Source organism: Talpa occidentalis, unplaced genomic scaffold (genome assembly GCF_014898055.3).
Source record: "Talpa occidentalis isolate TD23 unplaced genomic scaffold, MPIMG_talOcc4v2.1 talOcc4.12, whole genome shotgun sequence".
Lineage (NCBI taxonomy): Eukaryota > Metazoa > Chordata > Mammalia > Eulipotyphla > Talpidae > Talpa > Talpa occidentalis.
This window is the reverse complement of record NW_023601212.1, coordinates 97,606,872-97,620,693: the sequence shown is the minus strand read 5'-3', so window position 1 is coordinate 97,620,693 and position 13,822 is coordinate 97,606,872. Positions and strand designations below refer to the sequence as shown.

General features: G+C 43.9%; 1 protein-coding gene across 3 annotated transcripts in view; it reads right to left on the bottom strand.

The window, feature by feature from the left end:
* Positions 1-13,822, bottom strand: part of GRIN2A (glutamate ionotropic receptor NMDA type subunit 2A) — a 335,998-nt gene that overhangs the window by 133,580 nt on the left and 188,596 nt on the right. The gene's annotated exons all lie outside the window — the stretch shown is intronic.

Below are 13,822 nucleotides of genomic sequence, written 5' to 3'. Positions count from 1 at the left end.
ATCACCATCATCATCTCACCAATCATCACCTTCACCAATTACCACCAGGCATTATCTCCATCAATCTGTCATTGCCATCTCTCCATCACCTTCATCATATCATCAGTCATCATTATCACTGACGTTAACTTCATCGTCATCACCAACATCACATTATTACTATTGATCACAAAAGAACTAAAGGCAAGAGGACTGGTCTGGTGGAAGCAGCAAACCTAAGTAAGGAGAAAGCAAAATTCAGCTCTTAGCATGCCTTTGCCATTAGCCATCTCTTGTTAGTGAAAAATGAACTCTGTGTCTCCTAGGTCTCAATTTCCTCATCTGTAATAAAGCATAGAGAAATAATTCACCCTTTTGATATAAAACCGGTTGAAAATAATTTTCCATAACTAATAATATATTTGATGACTTTGAGCCAAAGGGTGTGAATTATTTAAAAATATAAATTAAAGCAGAGTCATTTGCATTCTAATGCTTTCTTCAATGGAAAAAGGAGTTGGAGTTACCACTTAGACCCAAGGGGTTGTAATAATATTTTACAAGCACCCAGTAGTTTCTTTGTATACAAAGAAGAAAGACATTTTTAAATTATTGGTCTAAATGATCTCCAAATTCCTTTCCTGCTCTCAATTCCAGAAGATTTGAGTCCAACACCATCAATCTACAGATGAGAAAGCTGAGATCCAGAAAAGCTAAGTCTTACCAAGGACTATTTATAAGAGCAATGCTTGGGTTAGGATCCATTGTCCTAAATCTCAGTTTGGCTTCTGTGATGATTAATTTTACATGTCAATTTGATTGGGCCATGAGGAACCCAGATATTTGGTCAAATATTATTCTGGGGTTGTCTATCAGGGTGTTTTTAGGCGAGATGAACATTTGAACAGTAAATCGAGTAAAGCAGATTTCCCACCCCAATGTAGCTGAGCCTCATCCAATCAGTTGAAGGCCTGAATAGAGCAAAATGGACGACCCTCTCACAGGTTCTGAAGGTGGACTGCCTTCAGAACTCAACCCAAAGCATTGACTCTTCTTGGATATCAAGTCTTCCAGCTCAAATTGGCACTTATACCATTAACTCCCCCTGGGTCTCCAGCTGGATGGCATTAGCTTGTGACTTTTCAGCCTCCAGAGCCCCATGAACCAATCTCTCTCTCTCTCTCTCTCTCTCTCTCTCTCTCTCTCTCTCTCTCTCTCTCTCTCTCTCTCTCTCTTCCTCCCACCTTCCCTCCTTCCCTTCCTCTTTCCATTCTGTTCCCTTTCCCTCTCTCTCTATAAGATATAAATATAAAAATATATATAATATATATATTTATACACACATATCCTATTGGTTCTGTTTCTCTGGAGAACCCTGACTAACACAAGTTCTATTTCTGCCATCACATAAAAATTTTGATGATGGCAAGGAATGTGGCTTGCCTGAGAATTACACCCACACCCATCTGGACTTCACTTTCCATTCTTTCTGTCAGTAAACACATTCTTGGTGCCCTCACATCCCTGAACCTCTGGGTGGACATCAACTCCCAACTGTTCTAGGTAGCAACTAACTGAGCAAAGATCCAGATGCCCCTGAGAATTTGTTCACTGAGGATGGACCCTGTGTCTGAGCGAAGAGCAGTTCTCATTATTGAAGCAAAAACCTTCTGCACTCAACTCAATGCCCCACAAATACTGAGGTCCTCCAGGCTGAGGACCATGTCCTCACGGTCCCATGTGACCACCAAACACTGCTTCCGCCAGTCTTTGGAGATGTTTCCTTTGTCACCAACATGTGGTCATCAGCACTCAACTCCACATCCAGGGACACCTCAGGAAGAGCTCCAAAGTCTCCATTTGTAAATATAACTTTTCTCAGGTGTCCTGTCCTGAGACTCTCGTGGCCCTTGTGTCCCTAAACCCCGGAGCTCTCCATCCTTATGTTTCAGTCTGAAAATTCTCTCAATGCCATGAGCTAGGGTATTGGACTCATCTAGTTTACTTCCTGTCTTCTGTCTGATATCCAGTGACTTGAAAAATCATCATTTCACATACTTTTGTCCATTTTTGGTGCCTGGAAAAATCACCATTTCACATGTTTTTGTCCATTTTTGGTGGCTTTAATGAGTAGGGTATACCCAGTCCCTGTTATTCCATCTTGGTCACAGGTGGAAGTCAATATGATGGAATTGAATGAAGATAATTAAGACCATTAAACCTGTCAAACATACTCCTAAGAGAATTTACAAACCCAAAAGTTATTTTTACATCATATACCAAAAACCCATGCATCATAAAGAAGGAAAAATCAGATTTCTACTACACACCCTACTAGCTTTAAATGATAAACAGATATTATAAACGCTGACTCTCAACAAGTGCCATGGGTCCCCTCATACTCTGTCATTTGCTGTTCGCTTGATAAATTTCAGGATTGCAGAAAAGCTGGATACCCACATTACTCCATCCCCTTCCAGAACAAATATTTTCTTCCAGCTTTCAAAGGACATCTACAAACTAGTCAATTTAATAAGGGGGAACTCTCCTTGGGCAATTTAGTAAGTTTATACTTACTATGGGTACAAATATTCTCATCTATAAGTTGAACAGGGAAGTAGATTTATAACCCAGGACCATGTAAAATGCCCATCTAGTCCCAATCTGAAACTTTAAAAACCAGCTTTGTTTCAAGGAAATAGGAGTAAAATTAGAGGTACCACCTCTCTAATCTTTTGGTACCTTTTGTCACTGAAAATCACAGGCCAGCAGTTATGCAGATGATTTTACCAGAACATTTGACCAGTAAAGTGACAAACACATAGAATGCAAGACACCTGAAAGAGAGGGGTAAGTATACCTCTACTGATCCAGGTATAAAGATCTCTGGAGGTGGAATATCAAACTTTCCTGTCAACACGCATTCTGATATCTACTGATATCTAGTCTTAAAGTTCATGACATTCTTGTTATGGTGATGACTATAAATAACAACAATTATGATAAAAGTTAAAGAAAGTTTCAAGATAAGGGGCCTGCCTGGGGGTGCAGGGGTTAAAGTCTCAGCACTATGAAGCTAGCATCAGTGACTCGGGCATGAGTTCAATCCCCAGCCAGGGAGGTGACCCACATGGCGCAGCAGACCTCTCCTGTCTCACCCGCTGCTCCCCTCAGCAGTATATTTCAGTAGATCCACCTGTTCTGCTTCCTATTCTCTCTGGTGAATCCTCTCACCCCCTGCACCTCTGGCTTATACCCCAGTTCTTCTATGCATAAATAAATAAAAATAAATCTTTAAAAATAAAAAAAGAAAGATTCAAGCTACAACAAAATAAGAAGCTGAGTCCAGGTAGGTAACATGCATGAGTGCCCCAGATGGAGAGTAAGGTGAACCGGGCAGGTCCTTATTGTTCTAAATAAAGGCCATTTCCCATGACCCTCTCTAGGGAGGAAAAGGGTTCTGTCCAAGATAGTGACATAGCTCCTGAGGCCTCCCAGAGACACACCAAATCTACAGCTACACCAAGAGCTCTTCCCTCCAAGAGAAACTGAGAAGCTAAATAGCTTCTCCTGAATAGGACTCCTACCTTTCAGGTGAACAGGACATCTCCCACATGGAAATGAACAGGACAGGCTGAGACACATGCTCACCATAAACTCTGCCCCCAGCATAACAACACACAGTGGGGAAGGAACTCCCAACTCCCAACTTCTTCCTGGAGAGTGAAAGGTTTGGAATCAGTATCTAGTGTCTCAACTTCCAGGTAAGAATGTAGGATTATTAGTATCATCTCTTCATATATTTTCCATTACTAAAATTATAGGGGGCTTTGGTGAAATCTTATGATTTTTAAGCCCTGGGTTTTATTCAACTTTTGAAAATAGTAGAAACATTCTGAATCTGAAAAAAGTCCCATGCTACAGGTCACATTGAAGCTCAGAAAGCAGGAGTAGAGAGGGTTTAGATTTAAAAAAATTGCAATTGAATCTTGGCTCCATTTTCTGTTGGCGGTATGACTTTAGTCTCAATTTATATTAACTTTTCTGATCCTCAGTTTCCTCATCTGTAATGTGAACTACTGTGGTTTATATTTGACCTGCTGATAGTCTATCTAGCTTCCTTTTCTCTCTTTCTCGTTCTTAACAGAACTCACATTCACGGCGTGTCCATGACCCCTATTGCAAACCACGGACCTGGGGAGAAGTTGCCCATATTCCCAGCTCTGATTCTACTTGCATTCTCAGGAATTGGGTTAGTAGACCAGAACCAAGCCAGTCAGTAAACGGCACTTTCAAAATGGCTTCTATTGACCCATGACAGCCACATAAACTAATTTGGCCACAAGCAAATAAGTCATCCTAGGTGTTTCTGACAGCAAACTGGAGGTCATGAAGGAAGCATCTTGAGAACAATAACCATAGTGTTCTAAAAGCAGAGGCAAGAGATCATAGGAGAAAGAACCAGACCCTGGATCATGTTATACCTGAAATCCACATTTCCTACTTCTGGCATTCCAATCAAATGATTCAATTCTGTAACTGAGTTTACTTGATTGTTACCGAAAGCAAAAACCTAACCTAAGGACTAGGTTGATTCACAATTGAAGATTAAGGAAAATGTATTTAAAGTGGTTAGCACATAGGAGGCACTTGATACATGGTAAGTTATATAATTAGAGTACATTTCCATAATCACAACTTAAAATAGATATGCTTCCATAATGTAACTTATGAAACTTGAAGTTTCCCTTTCTCTCTGCACACACAAAGATGTTTAATTAAATTAAATTTTGAAATTTCCTTTTATTAATGTGATGGTAACGAAAGGAAATGCCCACAAGTCTTGGGAGAGCTGTTCTCTATCATGCAGGAAACTGAGATTTGTGTGTTTATTCCAAGTGTTTGGACAGGACTTGATCAAACACAGCAAATCCTCAGGAAGCTGGCGGTGGGGATCTGGACAAGAGCGTACCAGACATCATCATAGCAGCAGGTTCATTCACCAAACTTTGGGGCCTGTGTGAAAATGTGGCTGGCTTCCCGTGCCCACGCAGAACCCAACTAGCATCACCAGGCTGGGCAGTGACTCCTCCATCCCTGGGACCTGTGCCAGGCCTTGAGGCACCAGGAGCCTGCGTGGGCACTCAGTCACACCTGCAGGCAGGCAGCATCCAAATGGAGGCAAGAAAAAGGGGAAGCAGGGAAGCAAGGGGACAAAGGCAGAGAACAGGTGGAGAGGCCCGTTCCGGCTGTCTAGCTCCCACTTGGAAGGGATGACAAGGAGGGTTCTGTCCTACATATGAGGAAGTACGTAGACAGACGCTGTTCCAGGACAGCAAACAAAGGACAGCTTGTAAGTGAACCAGCCCTGAGCACTTGCCCTTCACACTGTGCCACATGCTCCTCTCTTTCGGTAGAAAGAATTTTTAACTTTGATGTTTTGTGGGATAGCCGCTACTTCCCAGGTCACATCAAGTTGAAAAGAGAAGTGGAGGTTCCCCTCCCCCCGCCTTCTTAGTATCATCGCCTTCTCATCACGCCAGATCCAAGCACTTGGCTCACCATCTCTGTCGTGGCTCCAGCCTGGTGCAGCACTGGTTTCTTTTGATGCAAAAGATTCACTGTCCTGATGACTTGCCTGTCAGTTCATTATGTGATGTATTTCACTTTCTTCATGTATTTTTTTAAAGATTTATTTATTTATGAATACAAGAGCTGGGGTACAGGCCAGAGGTGCAGGGGTGGGGGTGTGTGAGAGGATCCACCAGAGACAGAGTGGGGACAGAACAGGCAGACTGACAAAATACACTGCTGAGGGGAGCAGCGGGCGAGACAGGAGAGGTCTGCTGTGCCATGTGGGTTGCCCCCTGACTGGCTGGGGATTGAACTCATGCTGCAGAGGCTGCAGATTGCCTCATAGTGCGGTGTTTAACCCCTTGTGCCACCAAGGAGGCCCTCTTCATGTATTGATTAAAACTGCTGGCATGATTATTTAACTCCTCTAGGTTACATAAATCCAGATTGGTGAGCAAGGGCCACCGTTTACAGAACTTTGGAAGGTCTGCAGTACCTATCACGATGTCCAGCACACAGCACACACTGTACAGACACACTCCCCTCACAGCAAGATCATGATTGGCAAGAGGGAGGCTCCCTGGTGGCCAAGTATAACTAGAATTCACAGCTCAACTCTGTCTCCAGTGTCCTCTTCCTCTTGGAAGGGGAATTAATGTTGAAGTTCGCTCTGGTTTGAATACAGTTCCTCTTCTGATTCTTATTTTTCTTAAGTGATACCCCTGAACCTGGGCTTTAACTGCCATCCGTAAACGCACCTGTGTGTTGTATTTTCAGTCTGACCTCAGTTTTTCTTTCCAGTTGCCTACTCGAGATTTCCACTCAGATGTTTCAAAAAATGTGTTCCATTGAAAATGTTTGAAATTAGATGTGGTTCCTGATTGACTCTCCCCAAATTTGTTTCTTCCTTAGCTTTTGTAAGTGGCACCACCATATATTCAACTGTACAAGTAAAAAAAAAATATTCATTACTATATCTTTCTCATCACTTATAATATTCATCCACCCAGTCTTGTTAACTATCTCCAAAACACGGAGATAAACAGCCCCCTCGCTCTGAATCCACAGCCATTAATCTAATCCAAGGCACTATCGTCTCTCTGAACTACACCATGGTCTTCTAACTGGTACCTGTACTTACCTACTAAGACCACCTGCCTCTAGTATGCTGTCAGCAGACACCAGGACTAATAAAGATGGTACTTTTCTTTGTTTTGTCTTTTCATGGAAGAGAATTGCAGCTGACTTTTAGTCTATGTCACCAAATTAACAAGTTTCAAAATACTTTCCTAGTATTCAACCAAGGAGGAAGTAAATCAAGATATCTTTTTGTTTAGACAAGTTGGTTTCAAAAACCCAAAGACTTACATCTGAGCTAAGGCACACTAGAATATTATTTATGCCTTATCTGTGACCCTTAAACAACCAAACCACCTTTCCCTCAAGGTAAACAAACAGCCCATTTCTGGTCCTTCCAAGTTTCCAGCACTGAGTTTCCACCATTTGTCAAGCTATTCATTGGCTGCCAATTAGAAATGATTGACTTGCATTGCAGGTTGGCATACGGCACTTTTGACTGCCAGCCAAAAGAGAGAGCGCCGTGTTCCAGGAGAGATGGCAGTAACAGAGATGATGCCGGAGAGAAGCTGTTGCTTTGCTTTCAGGCTGAATGTTCAGGGAGCACAGCTCACCAGCCCGGGTCCATCAGGACACACGAGGTCCAGATCAAGCTGTGCATCTGGTTCAGGGGGAGGCGGGGAATGAACATCTCTAGTGTCAACTACATCCTGGACACTCCACTAAGTATATTACATGCATTTAGGTGTCGCATAATCCTGCATGTTTGGAATTATCTCTCTTTACAAATGAGGAAATGGAGACTCAGGGAATGAAGTCACTTGCCAAGGATAATCCAGATAATGGTAAGATTTGGACACAACACTGCCCAAACCCACATTTCACAGACTCTCACAGCTTCACGGTGTGTGCTTTGGGTTCTCAGTTTCATGCACACCCTGCCTGGATTATCTCCCTACCTATCTCCTGATGATTTCCTTTGAGGTTCTGTCTTGGCCCCTGTTCCCGAGTTCAGAGTCCCAATCGGATTTCTAGCACAGGCCCAGAAAGCAGTTTGGTCTCCTGGGTGCCTGGTACCATTGTCAGAAATGTTTGTCGAGCATATGGTAACCCCACAGATGAATGTTTGCAAACAGCTATCAGGTTCACCCAGGGAAGTTCTGGTCAAGTTCAAAGAATTAACTGAGCAAGCTCTTTTACCGGCATGGAAGAAGAAACCAACAGTGATCATTCTGATTATCAAATGAAAATATGCCAACCAGGTTTAGTGCAGCCTCTGAGCAGGTCATTAAACCAGGAGCTATCCCTATGGCTATTTTCAAATGGCAATTGTAACTTGGATGTGAATTAAGCTCAATCACTTATCTATCTTCCTCCCATTTCCCATCCTGCCTAGGTATTAATTTACAATGCTGTTCCTCCTTAAAGCAGAAATCTGACTTCATAAATCAAGAAGATAATGTAAAACATGTCAGTGGTCAAGCTAGGTATCGTCAATTAAAGCCAAATAACTTCTCATCAATACAAATTCATAACTCGCCCAGCTGAAGATGTTCCTCCCTCCCTTGTCTGTGCTCAGATTTGCTGGAGCCTTTCTGTCTGACTTCCAGCGCCATCTCTCTCCTCTGCTACTCCCCTCCTGAAAGGGGAGCCACAGGACCCAGAGTCGTAATTCAATCATCAAAAAACAAGATTGACAAATATTTCCGTTTCTATCTTCCCTGCCTGAATATGGTTAGCAGTAGAACAAGTACAAATTAAGTAATGGGGATGATGATCATTATTATAAGAAGACAATCGTGTTTTGACAGCTATGTTTGAAAATCCTACTATGTGCTAGACACAGTCATGCTGTTTTGCCTATACTTTCATTTAATTCTGCTATGATGATGATAGTGCTTGCATGTGCACACACACATGCATGTGTGCATGCACTCTCTCTCTCTCTCTCTCTCTCTCTCTCTCTCTCTCTTTAGAAAAAACCCTGGATGGGGATTGGCCAGGAACTGGTACTTGCTAAGCATCTAGTTAATTCAAAACCACATCTGTCATGCCACCCAGCCCAAGGATGTTTCTTCAAGCCACCCTGCCCTGCTGCCCACGGGCCATGTGCCTCCTAAGGTAATCTTTGTCAAGCAGACTTGGGTCTAAGAACCATCCATCTTCTCCCTCCTGCCACTTCCTCCTTCAAGGTGGAAGATGAAACACACATGAACACACACACACACACACACACACACACGTTGTTCATTATATCGTGTCCATTGTGTGACCATTCGCAGTAGCCACTGGGAGACGGCCTTCCATGCACCAGGCTCTGGGCTTAGAGGCAAGGACTTTCTTATGCCCACATCGCATCCAAGGGAACAGACTTGGAGGAATTATATGACTTGCCCAAAGTCTTAGCTCTAGAAGAATTCAGATTAGGGATCAACCCAGGTAGCCTTGCTGCAGCACCCACCCCCTGGACCGCAATGGCACCCTGTCCCCCGGGACTCCTCTACCAGTGAACGGGACAGATTCTGGGGACAGAACTGGACAGAGCCTAGGTTCCACACCAGTGAAACCGGTGATGGTTTACCTTCCCAGTTCTGGGAGTTGTGCTCTGTGCTGGGTGAAGGAACAGATGTTTAATAACTTTGCAGTAGCAAGGAGGAGGTTACATAAAATGGCTGAGCTATTTTTGAACTTTGGAAAATGCTGACTGCTCATTTCAATGTGCCTTCTGTAAAACCAGGACTATGAACCACAAAGAGCATTTTCCCCTCTTCCCCCACTTTTTCCTCCTGAAATCCCAGGGGCAGAAACAGGTCCACAGTAAGGATATTGATGCGCCATCCTCGCCATCAGTCTTCTGTGCCAGGTCCAGAGCCTGAGCAGTAAGTCACTGTCACGATACCCTAACTACACCATGCTGTGCGGTGATGACGCGCAATGCCCCCGAGGGCCACCGAGGGACGCGTGCGGCTAGTCCCAGATGTCCTGCCTAGTCAGAGCTGGGCCTCGGGCTCCCCAGCAACTCACCTCATATCACCATAGGTGTGGCTTTACCTGAACCTCTGCTGAAGCTACCTGTATCCTCCCTACCACAGAGTGGGCTCGGGAGAGCTACTTGTTTCCTGGAGGCTTTTTAATCCAACTGAAAATGTTACATTTTTTGATACTGTGTTTATTGTTTTGTTTGTTTGGTTTTTAGTAGAAAAACTGGGGTGCAGGCTAGAGGTGTGGGGGGGGTGAGAGGTTTCACCAGAGACAGAGTGGGGAGTAGAACAGGCAGATCCACTGAAATCCACTGCTGAGGAGACAGGAGAGACAGGAGAGGTCTGCTGCGCCATGTGGGTCAGCTCCTGGCCGGGAACGAACTCAGGCCATTGTGTTGGTAGCGCTGAGACTAACCCCTAGGCCACCAGGGAGGCCCTGTGTTTTCCATTTAGAAGATTCCTCATAGTGAAGATTTCAGTTCCCCCTAAATTGATCTATAGATTCAACATAATTCCAATCAAAATCCCAGAAGGATTTTTTGGGAAGAAATCATTGTTTCTTTGTTTTCTCTCTCTTTTTTATTTTTTAATTTTCTTACATCACTGTTCATTTTTTGTACAGTAATTGGTTTGTCCCCTCAGGTGTAGTCTCCTTAGTTCTCCTGCTACCAGCTCACCCGTGAGCCATCACCACATCCTCTTGCGTTCTTCCCTCCCCTGTTATGACTGATAAAAAGACAGAATAGCATCCTGGATTAGAAACAGAATCCAGCCTCCTGCTGCCTCCAGGAAACACACCTAAGCTCTAAGCTCTAAAGATAAACACAGATTGAAAGTAAAGGATTGAAAACAATGCTACAAGCAAATGGCCCCCAAAAGAAGGCAGGGGCAGCCATACTTACAGTAGATAAAATAGATTTCAAACTAAAAAAGGTGACAAGAGATACCAAAGGACCCTCTATATTGTCAAGGGGACAATGCACCTGAAAATGTTACATTTTTAAAGCTTGAATTGGGAACTGCTAACTCTACAATCCTGAGCTCCCTCGACCAAGTTGGCAGGTCCAACCGAGGCTGCATATACGCCTGTCCTCAGCCTTCAGCTACCCAGGCTGAAGATGCCTTAAATTCAATAACCTAAATGTCCATCGAGGGGGGTGATTAAATTAGAGTCAAAACATTTAGATACACCAGAATATATAACAGCAACCATGATGAGCATGCTGGAATTGTAATGTCTGCACTGATCACTGTGGTTGTGGTAGAAAATGTGAGGCTGAGGCAGAGAAAAGAACTCTGACCTGATCACAGGTTGCACACACATCTACACGGCTGCTGGACACTCCGAGTGGTGCATCATGGTGATTTTCCTGCCCGTGACAGAAGGGGAGCAAGCAGGGCTTGGAGAGGCATAGTGAGGCTCTACATTATCAGTGATGTCTTATTTCTTTTAAAATAAACAAATGTCACGTTTGTTTATTTTGTTTTCTGTGGTGAGTGCTGAGGGGAACTTCACCCGACTGTATTCTCTACTGTTCCTCTTTTCAGGGCTGTCATGCTTCTCTTAGCCTTGGGGATACATTCTGAGAAATGCTCTGTGAGGCGATTGTGATTTTGTGCAAAAGTCCTGGCATACATGACTGTGTCTCTATTACAATTACACAAGCCTAGGTGGCAAGCTGTCGGGACCACCTGCCATCATACCGGTGGTTGATCATTGGCAGAAACGTTGTCAAGCAATGCATGACTTCTAAAAGAGGGTTTCTTGTTATGTGAACTTGACGTTAGACATTTCCCCCATGTGCATCGGACTGTACATTCTTTGAGGAGATAAGTTATATCTTCATCCATCTTTGTGTTCCAGGGGTCATCATGGGACCCAGGAACAGAAGGAATGTTGCACGGAGGACAGAGAGACAAAGTGCCCTTAACCCTTCTTGATCATTTCTCAAGCTCCCGCACCGGCCTTGCCCGGCAAGCTCCCCTTCTTTCATGGGCAGCTGAGGGGACACTGTGGTCATGGGAAGTGTGGCCAGGCCTCTGCTTTGCCCTCATCCAGCCCTACAGCTGGGGTGAGCACCGCCAGTGTCCTAGCGCAGAGGATGAGGGCCGGAAGGGACTGAAATACCTCTGACATCTGCCTTAAAAGCATAACTCCTGGAAAAAGCACAACAGCAGTTAACAGAAATAGGGCTCTTTTTATAAAGGAATGGTCACAAATATCCCTCTCAAATTCCTTCTCCTGTATATATCTCAATTGCCCTAAAATTGAGTTATGCTTCCGTCAAAATCATGCATTTCTGAATATTTCCAGCGCAGGGCACCACACATTATGGGAAGGAAGAATTCATTTGCCCTACCTGTCTTTTGGCTGGCAGCAATCCTGCCTCAGATGAGGCTCCTGGATCTCAGACTGATTAATCAGAGTTGTTTCCTGGTATTTGAATAATTATTTAAAACGCCGAAAATGGCAATGTAGAAGCAGGATCATTAAAGAGGGGAAGAAGAGAGGGGAAGGAGACATTTCCTTCGCCCCCCTGCAAAATGGCCTCTTAATTCAAGAGTTCATTTTTCAGGTACATGTCAGCTTTATAGAGGTACAATCTACCTCCCCTGCCCCTCCTCTACTCGCTCTCTCTCTCACACACACACATACACAGACACACATGCAAAAGTGCAGCCTCAGCTTCAAGATAATTCCTGATTCAAAGAAGTCCTAAAACCTTCCACGGATACCTTAGAACATGTTACCTTGCTGCAATGAAACCAATCTGGTTTGTTGATGGTCATTTCTGATGATCAGAAATTCCCCGCTCGCTCTGATGGCCATGAATTAATTAGTGCTAAGCACCACTTCTCACGCAGCACTCAGTCAACCCTTACCCCCATGACACTGATTCTCAACAAGGGTCCCCAGAGCAGCAACACAACCTCCCCACCCCCACCAGGAACCTATTAAACTTGAAACTTCTCAGAGCCCAGCCCAGCCCCACTGAGTTACAGACTCTGAGCCTCGCTTGGGCCCTGCGAGCCGTCATCACAAGCCCTTTCGGGGACCCTGTTGCTGAAGTTTGAGCCCCACAGCTGGAAAGTCTGGTGCCATCTCTTCACAAAGCACCACGGGAGCCCAGAAAGGTAAGTGACTGCCCAAGTCACAGAGAGAGTGGAAGAGGTGAGATTTGAGCCATCACAGGTCTCACTCCAGAGCCCAATCCCTTAATCACAGTGCCACACTGTCCTTTAGCAGAGGCATTATCAGGCATGGATGAATCCACCGACGGTAGGCAAAAACACGCACAATCTTCGTAAAAGTGGTTGTTCTAAGTCTCAACAGCTGAGCCATGATGATGGACCACGAAGGACAATCATGCTTCTCAGCAACATAAAATTTAACTGAATGTCCACCAAGATGGAGTCGCTAAGTAAATCACAAAGCATCCGTGAGAAGGAATATACCGCAATTTTAAAAGCGATGCTTGCCAAGGTTGCCAATGACCTAAATACTACTTAGGGCATAAAGCAAAATTCAGATGCAAGTCCCAGTAGAGACTAGGGCCTCTGAGTGGAGAGTTCTCCCAAGTGTATCAAGTGGGTGAGGGTATGGGAAGTCACGTGATGTCGCAAACTCTTGGCGTGAACATAAGTCGGTATTACTCTATAGGGTAATTTGGCAATCGATATTTAAATTTTAAAATGCACGTTTTCTATGACCCCAAAATCTACTTCTGAGAATCAACCCCCAGAAAAATACGTGCCCATGTGCTTGAGCTGACATGTAGTGCAATTATCTCTCAGGATGGTTTATCTAATGGAAAAAAATACGAAGCGCTCTAAATTTCTATCATTATGCAGATGGGATAAATAAGTCATGATGTATACCTATTGAGAAATGCAATGTGTAAGTTACCAAGAATGCGATCTTCAATTAGATACACATAGGTATGTGTGTGCGTGCATATGTGCACACAGATATACACATGTCTGCGTATAATTATACAATATCTATCTACCTGTGTAACACATAGATAAGAGTACTATAAATGATATATCTACATACATATATGCGTACATGCCATGCTTGGCAGAGAGAATGGACAGACAGAAAGATACAGAGGTGCTAGGTAGTTGGACAGGGAGACCTCAAGTGTAGGTTCACAAGGCATATTATTGAGTAAAGGAAGTAAGCTGCAGAAAGCAAAACCTGACATTAC